The sequence below is a fragment of the Camelus dromedarius genome, chromosome Y (assembly GCF_036321535.1).
Source record: "Camelus dromedarius isolate mCamDro1 chromosome Y, mCamDro1.pat, whole genome shotgun sequence".
Classification (NCBI taxonomy): Eukaryota; Metazoa; Chordata; class Mammalia; order Artiodactyla; family Camelidae; genus Camelus; species Camelus dromedarius.
Genome location: NC_087473.1, coordinates 5,383,323 through 5,395,300, shown reverse-complemented (window position 1 = coordinate 5,395,300; position 11,978 = coordinate 5,383,323). Strand labels below are relative to the sequence as shown.

The 11,978-nt window shown below is 31.9% G+C and overlaps 1 pseudogene; it reads right to left on the bottom strand.

Annotated features, from left to right (window-relative positions):
• Positions 1–721: 721 nt before the first annotated feature.
• On the bottom strand, positions 722–2,391 carry LOC135320328 (heat shock transcription factor, Y-linked-like; annotated as a pseudogene).
• Between the last annotated feature and the right edge of the window lie 9,587 nt (positions 2,392–11,978).

Here is an 11,978-nt window from a genome sequence, read left to right as displayed (position 1 = left end):
ATGCCAGATCTATAAGGAAATGACTAAACTTGTTTGAGTTTATGGGCTTAGATTTGGAACGGCATTAAGTGCCACCCTGAGGATGTAAGCTTATCTTTGGCTGCAACATAAAAGCAACATAAACTATTCACCAGAAAATATAGTGTACAACCTTGAGAGGAGGAAATGAAAGCACCAATTTGAATGCTTTGAGAACAGCACAAAGAAGACCATAGATAAAATTACTTCTTAAATTGTACCACATTCTGTATGTGTCATCTGAGGCTACATCTTGTGAACTTTAGGATTCCAGGGATGACATAATAGAGACCATGATCCCAGGGCCAGTTCCTGCATTAATCCCCTGTTCCAACCTATCCTAAATTAACACTGTTAATACTTTCCAGGATGAAGCAGAAGCTAATTAGCACTTTTCCCTTTCTACATGTTTTAGTCTTTTCCCAAATTCTTCCTTTTTCTCTTCTTCCTTACAAGAAACTATTCAAATTTACTCCCATATTTTTCCATCAAATGATCATATCAATCAAATATCTCTTTTTTTCTTTAAATGTTATCTTAGTCTCCCACTTTACTCTTAACTGTATTTTTTAAAAAAACAAGGAAACACAGTTACACATGTATGTTTATTGTTCAAATAAGAAAATTGCAAATATTTGTCGACATTTGCCAACATCAATTTTAATCTTTGTTATCCTGCATAATGTGGTAGTCCTCTAGTAGATCAGTTGTAATTAGGATGATATTCATAAACTGCAGTTGGCTGATGAGTTGGCCATGAAAGAGAGGTAGCTTATGTATCAGCTATCCCTGGCACTGGAAACCGTGCATTGATCTCTGGTTTAAGTTTAGATAAAGGACCTTCATTGGCCTATATGTTGTGATATCTATTCGGAAAAGTAGAAGACTCCACCATCAGTCCAAGATAATTGCTCTGTATGGGAGATAAGTTGTACTGAGAAGTAGAAGTTTTAGTTGTAATGAAATTCACAACACAGCTATTTGCTTCAGGGTAGCTGCTTTGTGAGTGCATGTGGAAAGTGGTCAACTGATTGAAAATAGCACGTTGATCCACTGCAATTTGTTCTGGTGGTCTAAATGATATTGGTGATGCAGGAGAATAATCACCTCTCATCTGGGTAGTTGTATCACCAAATAGGTGGCTAGTTGAGGGCTTTCTTATTAGATGCATGTTTAAATTTCAGAAGGTAAAAATGCAGTTTCTCCACTAGTGTCAGCCACAAAACCAGAATTATGATTGTCCACAATAACCCCTGCTTTAAAGTGCTTCTTGTTGAAATCTTGAGCCAATGAAGATACCAGAGAAGCATTTTTAATCACAACTCTTCTTTTTATTCTCACTAAATCTGGGGGCAGCCTCGTTTAAAATTTGCATTATGATAGAACTGCAGCTACAAACAAAGGAGAAAGAAGTTAGTAATACTTTCAACAAATATACAACATTAAAATAAGCATACTCTATAAAACCTCAGATTTCACGCTTACTATACAAAGATAATATCATCAACATATGAACATTGCTGACTATTTTTTGAAATTCCTTATTTGGAAAATACACATTTAAATAGTATTGTCATCAAATTTAAAACGTTAACATTTGCAGTAATGGTGAATGCCCCTTTATAAAAGTAGCTTTAATACCTTTATTTTGATTTCTGATAAGATTCATAGTTGCTAGCAAAGCTTCTCATAATCTTGAATACTTAATGCACTGTCCTCATTTTTTAGAAAAAATAAAGAATATTAGCCTTAGTATTTTTATACAATTTTCAAAATCTAGCTTTACATTTATATTACCATAGATTGATGTAAAAAAAAATTGTATATAAACTATGAAGTGGTGACTAAAATTTCTGAATACATTTCTTAAAACAGACACTTGTTTTTTTCTGCCAGAAAGTCAGCTAGACAAGCAGATCTTTGAAAATTCTGCCGCACTTTACTGAACCCATAAAGTTTAAGCTGTCTAACTAAACTTTTCATACTTCCATTTTCAAATATTCTGAAAGGGGCCTTTCTTTCCAAAACTTCCTTCTTAAAGACATCTTCATCAATCTCTATAGAAGTTCCATTATCATCCCACCAGATGGATTGGAATTGGTCACTCCCAACCATTTTCCAGAGTTTTCTTGGAAATGTCAGAGAACGAAAATCATTATCTTCATCTGGTTCAGAGACACAGTATTTGTAACATGGTCTTTTTATCAAGGATTCTTCACACAAAGTCTGAAAAGCATTTTGTTCAAACATAGACCTGAAGTCCAAGTCCCCAGAGAATGTTTGATCACTGAATAGAGATCTACTGCCATTTCATGAACCAGTTGGTCCATCTTTAGCAGACATATCTTGAATTTCTGAAGAAACATGTGCCATCAGAAATAACTTTTTCTACAGCTCGTTTTCTAATCTGCATAATTTTGAGCACTGCAGCTTCAAATGCTGTTTTGGCAGGCCTGCACACATAAACTGCTAGGCCATCACAGTAGTTCTCAACCTGAGTAGCTGTGACATCACAAAATGACTGCTCTCCTAGCAACCGAAGTGTAACATTCAGCCAGATTTTACTTCTCATTCATCGAGTTAAAATGAAACATATAGGATGTTTATTTTTAGTGTGACCTACAAATATTTTTCCCACAAAATCTTTTTAAAAATATTAAATTTGGGGTCTATGAAATAAAATAAATCTCCTTCCTTTTGTACACAAATATATACCTGATTGGTGAACAGAGTATAAATATTGCAATAAATAAATAAACTTATTTTAAAGTTTTGGAATTTAAATTGAAATTTGTGTAAAAGTTGTACAAAAATGGTATAAATATTTCATTATCATTTGTAAGTAAAATGAAACATAATGTGATTTGCATATGGAATTAGTTATTTGTGTGCTTTATATTTAGTAGCTCTATATTCAAAAAATGAGCAGAATAAATATCAGTTTATTTGGTATGTTTATAAATTAATGGTAATTATTTATGAAATAAAATTATGTTAAAATAATCAATCAAATTTAAGAAATCCCATAGTTGGGAATTTTTTTTAAATTATACTTCAGCATTATAAGTAAATCAAATGTAATTAAATATTCTACTTTAAAATTACAAAAGAGAAAATCTTTTTGTATTCTTATAAATGTTTATTTTTGCCATTCTTTCACTCAGAGGTTTTTCAGTCCCTAGAAGGAATAAATTTTCAAGTCATTTTTATACTCCATACCCTTGTGGGTCCTCTTATGTGTTCCACAATGATGTTGATAAATACATTTAAGCACAAGATCCTGGGTTCCATAACCATTGCCTCCATTAAGGGGAAACAAACAAACAAAGAAATAACTGTATATGTGGGTTGGGGTGGAAAAGACCAGCTAAATACATTTTAGGAAGCAATTTGTTTCTCAATCCTTAAACAGTTGGCATTGTTAGTATAATATGGCATTTTAAGGCAAGCACTTTGTGTTCTAATTGTAAATAATAGCTGTGTTCTCTATCAGTAATCTGTAGTAAATCCAGTTCTACCAAAAATTATATTGTTCATTTAGAAATAATTTCCATTTATCATAAGCCAAATTCAAAATGAAAGATAAAATTTTTAAATAAATAAATGTACACCCAAGCTACAATGTAACTTTTTCGTTCAGTGTATGTATGTGCAATTCTAAATAAATATTAGTAACCTGAATTCATGGCATATTATAAGTATTATAAACTATAGTTAAGTGGGAATTAGTCCTGATTCATAAATATTATTTAACATATGCAAATCAATAAATGTGATACCATCCCTTAAAAAACAAAGAATACAAAAATTATAATCTCAATAGATGTAGCAAATTTATTGACGGAACTTAACATTTTTATGAAAAAATTTCTTAACAAATTCACTCTAGATAGAATGTAACTAAACATAATAATAGCCATATATGTAAAACCCATCACTAACAGCAAGCTCAATGTTAACATACAGGAAAGTTTTCCTCTGGACAGTAATCAGAAAAAGTAGCTCATTCTCACAAGTACTAAATTACACTACTAGAAGTCCTAGACAGAACAATTAGTCAAGAAAATAACATAAAAGGCATCCAACTTGTAAAACAGCAGTAAAACTTTTACAGATGACATAATTTCACATAGATAGAAAACTCCATAGGCTCCTCAAGTGACTGTTAGAAATAATGAACAAACGTATTAAACTTGAAGAATACAAAATCAATATACAAAAATTAGTTGCACTTTTATATACTAACAACAATTTATCAGAAAGAGGAATTAGGAAAACAATAGTGTGTGCAATTATATCAAAAAGTATAAAATAGGAATAAATTTAATAAGTGAAATAAAAGATCTAAACATAAATCTATTATTTACAGGTGGAAGAATTATTAGTAAACAAAATAAATAGAAACATATTCTGTGCTCGTGGATTGTATGCAATGTGAGGAAATATGCTAATCTATCTTGTATATTGTCAATCTTCCCTGCACTATTTATTGAGGAGAATGTCTTTTCTTCATTTTATACTCTTGCTTCCTTTTTCATGGGTTAATTGATCATCAGTGTGATTGATTATATCTGGTTGATATATTCTCTTCTATTCATTGGTGTCTGTTATTGAGCTAGTATCATGTTGTTTTAATTACTAAAGCTTTGTATTACTCTTTAAGATCAGAGAATCTTACACTATAAGATTTAATACTTTTTTTGAAGATATATTGGCAACTCAAGATCTTTGTGGTTACATATAAATTTTGAAATTATTTGTTCTATTTAATTGAAAAATCTCATGGGTATTTTGATATGAATCACACTAAAACTAGATTGCCTTGGGTAATATGGTTGTTTAAACCACATTGTTTCACATCCTTAACATAAGAGATCTTTTCAATTCTTTGGATCAGTTTTAATTTCTTTCATCAATGTTTTCTATTTTTTAATGTATATGTTTGACCTTATTTGTTAACTTCTTTTCTAGGTATTCTTTACATATATGTAATTATATATATAATATTTGTAAACACGTTTCCAACACAAATACAGCAGTCAGAAGGCAGTGGCAAGACATATTCAAAGTCCAAAATGAAAGAAAGCTGTAATCTAAGATACTTTATCAAGCAAAGCTATTCCTTAGAATAGAAGGAGGGATAAATAAATTCCACACAAGAAAATACTAAAACAACTTAGCAACAGAAAAATAAATAATGAGAGATCTACTCTAAATACAAAAGAAGCAGGATGCTATTGAAAGGAGAAATGTATATTAGAAAGGCAATAGCTACAATGACTTACAACAGAATAAACATGACGTTGTAAATCAGGACATCAAAAATTTTAAGGGTCAGAGAGTGAAACAGGACAATTTAGATTATTATCTTCTTATTTCTGTTCTCTGTAGAATGGGTTAGAATTTGTATTACTATCAGTTAAAATAAATAGATATAGTAATGGGTCCATAAACATACAACAAAAATGTAACCATAAGTCAAAGTTTTACAATGAAGTCTCAAAACGAAAAAGAAACCAAAATAATAAAAGAAAATTATCAAGCCACAAAAAAGAAAAAGAAATAAACAAAAAGGAAATACCAAATCAACTGGAAAATGAAGTTCAAAATGCAAATAAACACCCGTGTATCAATAATTATCATAAATGTTAATGGACTAAGTGCTTCAATCAAAAGATATATATTGTCAGATGGGATAATATAACAAGACCATACATTATAAATCAAACAAGAGACCCACTTAGGGAGAGGAAAACACATCAATTGAAAGACACAGGATGGAAAAATACAGTCCATGCAAAAGGACATGACAAGAAAGCAGGACAAGCAGTACTGATTTCACACAAAATAGACTTTAAAACAAAGGCCATAGAGAAAGATTAGCAGGTACATGATAAAATGATTAAAGGAGAAATACAAAATGAGGGTATTATACACATTAAGATATATGCACTCAATATTGGAGCACCTAAATACATAAAGCAAATACTAATAGATAAAAAGGGAGTAATTGATGAGAACACAATCATAGTAGGAGACTATAACACCCCATACCATCACTGGTTTTGTCTTTCAGAAAGAAAATTAATAAGGGAACAAAGATACCAAAAGATACAATAAAATAATTGGACTTTGTTGATAATTTCATAACAGTACATCTCACCAAAACAGAATATACATTTTTTTCCAGTGCACAGGGAACACTTTCTAGGAAAGATTATGTACTCAGGCACAGAAGAAGCCTCAAAAATTTAAGAAGATAAAAATTATTTCAAACAACTTTTCTGAATATAATACCATGAAACTAGAAATAAATCACAGAAAAACGAGGGAGAAAAAAATGACACCATTTAGATTAAACAACATGATACTAAAACAAGGGGGGGTGATGAAGTTAAAGAAGAAATTAAAGAATATCTTGAGAAAAATCACAAAACCACTACACAAAGTCTATGGAATACACTTAAAGCAGGCTTAAGAGGGAAGTTCATACTGAAAGGCCCTCCTCAAAGTAGAAGAGCAATGTCAAATAAATAATCTAACGTTGAATGTAAAATAATCGTGAAAAGAAGAGAAAACAAAAACAAAAGTCAGCAGAAAGAGGGAAATAATAATGATTAAGGATGAAAGAATTCATATAGAGTTTAAAAAATAGAAAAAAAACAATCAAACTCTTTTTTGAAATAGTAAACAAAATTGACAAATCTCTGCACAGGATCACCAAGAAGAAAAGAGAAAAAAAACAAGAAATATATGAAATGAAAATGGAGAAACTATAAAGAGTACAACAAATTTGCAAAATATCATAAGGGAGTACCATGAACAACTGTATGGAAACAAACTGGATAACCTAGAAGAAATGCAGAATTTTCTGCAAACATTTAGCCCACCAATATTGCATCAAGAAGAAATTGACCATTTGAACAGACAGATCACCAGAAATGGAATAGAATTATCAATAAAATAAAAAAAAAAACTCTGCAAACAAAAATTCAGAACCAAATGGCTTCCCTGGGGAATCTGACCAAACATACAAAGAAAAATCTAAACCAGTTCTCCTCAAACTCTTCCAAAAGTTTGATATGGAGAGAGTACTCCCAAACTCACACCATAAGGGCAAAATCAACCTGATACCAAAACCAGACAAAGACACTACCCTAAAAGTAAATTATAGGCCAATTTCTTTGATAAACACAGATGTAAAAGTCCTTAAGAAATTATTAACGAACAGAATCCAACAGCATGTAACAAAAGATCATACACCATGATCAAGTTAGGTTCATCCCAGGAACACAAGGATGGTTTAACATATGCAAATCAATCAATCAATTGTGATACACAATATCAATAATAGGACAAACACCAAATGATCATCTCAGTAGATGCAGAAAAAGCATTTGATGAAATTTAACACCTATTTGCAATAAAAATTCTTATCCCAGTGGGCATAGAGGGACCATAACTCAACATAATGGAAGCTATTTTTGATAAACATATAGCTAGCAAAATACTTAGGGGTGAAAATCTGAAAGCCTTCCCACAAAAATCTGAGACAAGACAATGTTGCCCATTCTCACAATTTCTATTTAATATAGCCTTGGAAATCCTAGACACAACGATCAGGCAAGAAAAAGAAATAAAAGGATTCAGACTGGGAAAGAAGATGTAAAATTGTCACGGTATGCAGACATGACACTATATATAGGAAACTGTAAAAGCCTTACAAAGTATTATCCTTATGATAATAAAGGAACTGGTCAAGGTAGCCAGAATAATGTACAAAAATCAATTGCATTTCATTACATTACCAGTGAATCAACAGCAAAACAAAGTATACAATCAACCACTTTTATAACTGCATGCAAATGTAAAAAATGCTTAGGAATAAATCTGACCAAAGAGGTGAATGACTTATACATGGAGAACTAGAAAACATTGATTGAGGAAATTAAATAAATTTGAAGAATTGAAAAGATACCCAATGGTCTTTTAAAGGAAGAGACAATATTTTTAAAATGGCCATACTGCCCAAAGCAATCCACAGAATTAATGTGAGTTCCTATCAATTTATGCTAAACATTTGTTTTTAGAACTGGAACAGATGATCCTAAGATTTATATAGAATCAGAAAAGATTCATAATTTCCAAAGCAATATTGAAGAAAAAGTAAGAGGCTGGAGGAATAACCAGCTTGGTCTCCATACACAATTGCAGAGCTAGAAGATAATCAAAATGACATGATATTGGAACACAGACAGGCATTGGACCAATGGATCAGAATAGAGAGCCTAGGAATAAATGTACAGGCCTATGCTCAGATAATCTTCGTCAAAATATCCAAGAATATGACACAGAAAAGACTAACTCTTTACCAACTGGTGTTGGGTAAACTGGATAGCAGCATGCAGAGCAATGAAATTAGAACGCTCCTTCACTCCATACATAAGAATAAATTCAAAATGGCTTGAAGATTTAAATGTAAGGCAAGACACAGTAAATCTCTTAGAAGAAAATATAGGCAAAACACTCTGAGATAAATCTCAGCAATGATCTCTTAGAACAGCTTACCCAGGTAATGGATACAAGAGCAAAATTAATAAATGGGACCTAATTAAGCTTATCAGCTTTTGCAAAGCAAAAGGAGCCATAAACAAAGCAAAATGACAAGCTAGAGAATGAAAGAAAATATTTAGAAGTGATGCAAATGGCAAAGCCTTAATTTCCAAAATATAAAGAGTTCATACAACCTAATGATTATAAAAAACAAAAGAAAAACAATCTGAAAATGTGCAGAAATCTTAAGTAAGCAATTCTCCAAAAAAGACATACAAATGCCAAATAGATATATGAAAAAAAAAATGCTCACTATCATTAATTATCAGAGAAATGCAAATCAAAACTATGATGAAGAATCAACTCACAATAGTCAGAATGGCCATCATTGAAAAGTCCACAAACAATAAATCCTGGGGAAGCTGTGGAGAAAGGGAACCCTCCTAAACTGTTGGTAAGAATGTAGTTTGGTGCAGTCATTGTGGAAAAGAGGATGGGGATTCCTCAAAAGACTGAAAATACACTTAACATATGATCCAGCAAACCCACTTCTGAGTATATATCAAAGAGAACCGTAATTCAAAAACACCCCTGTACCCCAATGTTCATAGCAGTGCTATATACAACACCCACGACATGGAGGCAACCTAATTGTCCATCAAAAGATGACAGGATACAGGAGTTATGGCATATTTACACAATGGAATAATACTCTGCCATAAAAAATGATAAAACAATAACATTTGCAGCAAAATATGTGTCCAGAAATAGTGTCATTAAAATTGAAGTAAGCCAGAAAGAGAAAGAAAAATAACACATGACTTGACATATATGCAACATTAAAAAAAAAGTTGGATAAGGGCGCTATGATTTCATCTATAAAACTGAAACACACTCACAGATCTACTAAATATTCTTAAGGTTCCTGCAGAAAGGGGCTGGGAGAGGATACATTTGGGAGCTGTAGGTTTATACATGTTTTCCACTATATATAAAAAAAGATATTTTCAAAAGCTCTTTTGTATGACACAGGGCAGTATGTTAAATATCGTGAAGTAAACTTTAATAGGAACCAAATATGTGCATCAACTTGGACACTGTGCAATACAACACAGATTGACACATTGTAAATGGCAGTACTTCAATGATAAATAAATGAATAAATAAATAAATAAGTAAATTAAATAAATAAATAAATAAATAAATAAAACTTAATATTAAAAGTAATACAAAGATTCACACTACTTAACTTTACACCTCAAGAATCGAGGAGAAAAAAGAAAGAATAAGGAAGAAAATTGAATGAATCAGAGTAAGGCATATAACAAGAGAAACAATGGAAATGATAAAAAAATAACCTAAGTCTGTTTCTTTTAAACATAAGGTGGACAAACGTTCAGTTTGGCTGAGAAAATAAAGAATCACATAAAATAAGAAATAAAAGAGACGATATTAACACTGATGTTACAGAGATACATAGGATCATAAGAAATTACCACTAGCCAAAAAATTTGAACGACCTAGAACAAAAGACAAATACCCAGAAACACATGTCATCCAATACTGAGTCAAGAACAAATTAGAACGTTAAATAGAGCAAAAGTGTGTATGAGTAAATCAGTAATCCAAACCTCCGAAAACAGATAATATTTACAAGATGACTTCACTAGTGAATTCTCTCATATATTTGAAGACAATTTTTCACCAATTCTTCCCCAAATCTTCCAAGAATTTGAAGGGGTGAAAGATTCCAAACTGGTTTTATGATGCCAGCTATATTTGAAAAACAAAGCTAGAAAGGATATTATATGCAAAGTAAAGAATAATATCCCTGATGAACATATGTGCCAACATTCTCAACAAAACGCAAGCAAAATGAATTCAACCACACATTTAAAGTATCATACACTATGAATAAAGGGATTTATCCCTGGGTTTAAGGATACTTCAAAATTTTCAAATCAATAAAGGTGACATGCCACACTACTATAATGAGAAATAAAAATCACATAATCATCTCAATAGGTGCAGAAAGAGCATTGTATATAATGCAACATCTTTTTATGATACTACCAACAATTAAATTAACTCTGTCAGTGGCACAGTATCATATACACACAAACACTGTGTGGAGAGAAGTGAAGCAGCTCTCTGTTTATTGATTCTTAGAAAAAGGCTTTATATATCACATGCACAATGACTCACATATCATCTAAGTTATAACAATGTTAATAATCTGAAGCTATTTATGTCCCCATGCTCCTGCAGAAAGCACAGGATGTTAAATGATCAAGAATTGTTTCAAAGTTCATCACAAAAATTCACTAAATAGGCCATCTCTTATCCAGCCGGCTGTGCCTGTCTTAGTTTGTCCTCCTCTGAGTATCATACCCATCATTGGCTAACCAGCAATCCATACTGGATACATTGAGTAGTCCATTTCTTATCCAGCCTGGATATGTAACATACCAAACAGTTTATCAGTTCAGCCTATGGGCTTACTTATTCTCTAGAGCCTTCAGACAGGGGCCTACAAACCCAACATCCCTTGACAGAAAAGTGGATGAAGAAAATTTGATGTATATATACAATGGAATCAATAATTTGCATTCCTATCAACAGTGTCCACGGTGTTCTTTTTTCTCCACCAACATCTATTTCTCTTATTTTTGATGAGAGCCTTCTGACAAGTGTGAGTTCTTGTCTCATTTTTGGTTTATTACTTTCCTAATAATTTATAACTCTGAACATAATTTCATGCATCATTTAGCCAACTCTATGTTTTCTATGGAAAATTGATTCAGAACTATCTATTCAATTCTTATGGACATTTTTTTTGGTGGATTGTTTGGTCGTATTTGTTGTTGTTGTGGGGTATGAGTTTGCCATATATTTTGGATATTAACACTTGATTGGAAAATATCACTTGCAAATATATCCTCCCATTTTGTTGGTTGACTTCATTTTATTGATCATTTCCTCTGCTGGGTAAATCTGTTTAGAGTGATACAATCATATTCCTTTAGTTTTGCTTCTGCTTCCCTTGCCAGAGGAGAAATATGTAGAATCCAATTAAGTCCAATGTCAGAGTGCACTTCTTATGTTTAAACCTAGGATTCTTTGCCTTCGGGTTTCATATGTTTTATATGACCATGAGTGGGATTGCTGGGTCATATGATAGGTCTATTTTTATTTTTTAAAGGAACTTCCATACTGTTTCCAAAATGGTTGCAACAATTTTCGTTCCCACCAACAGCGTAGGAGAGTTCCTTTTCCTCCACAACCTCCCCAGCCTTCATTATTTGTACACATTTTGATGACAGCCCTTCTCATTACTGTGTAGTAAAACTTTATTTTATTTTTGTCTTGCCTCTGTAAAATGATTAGTAATGTGAGCATGTTTTTAT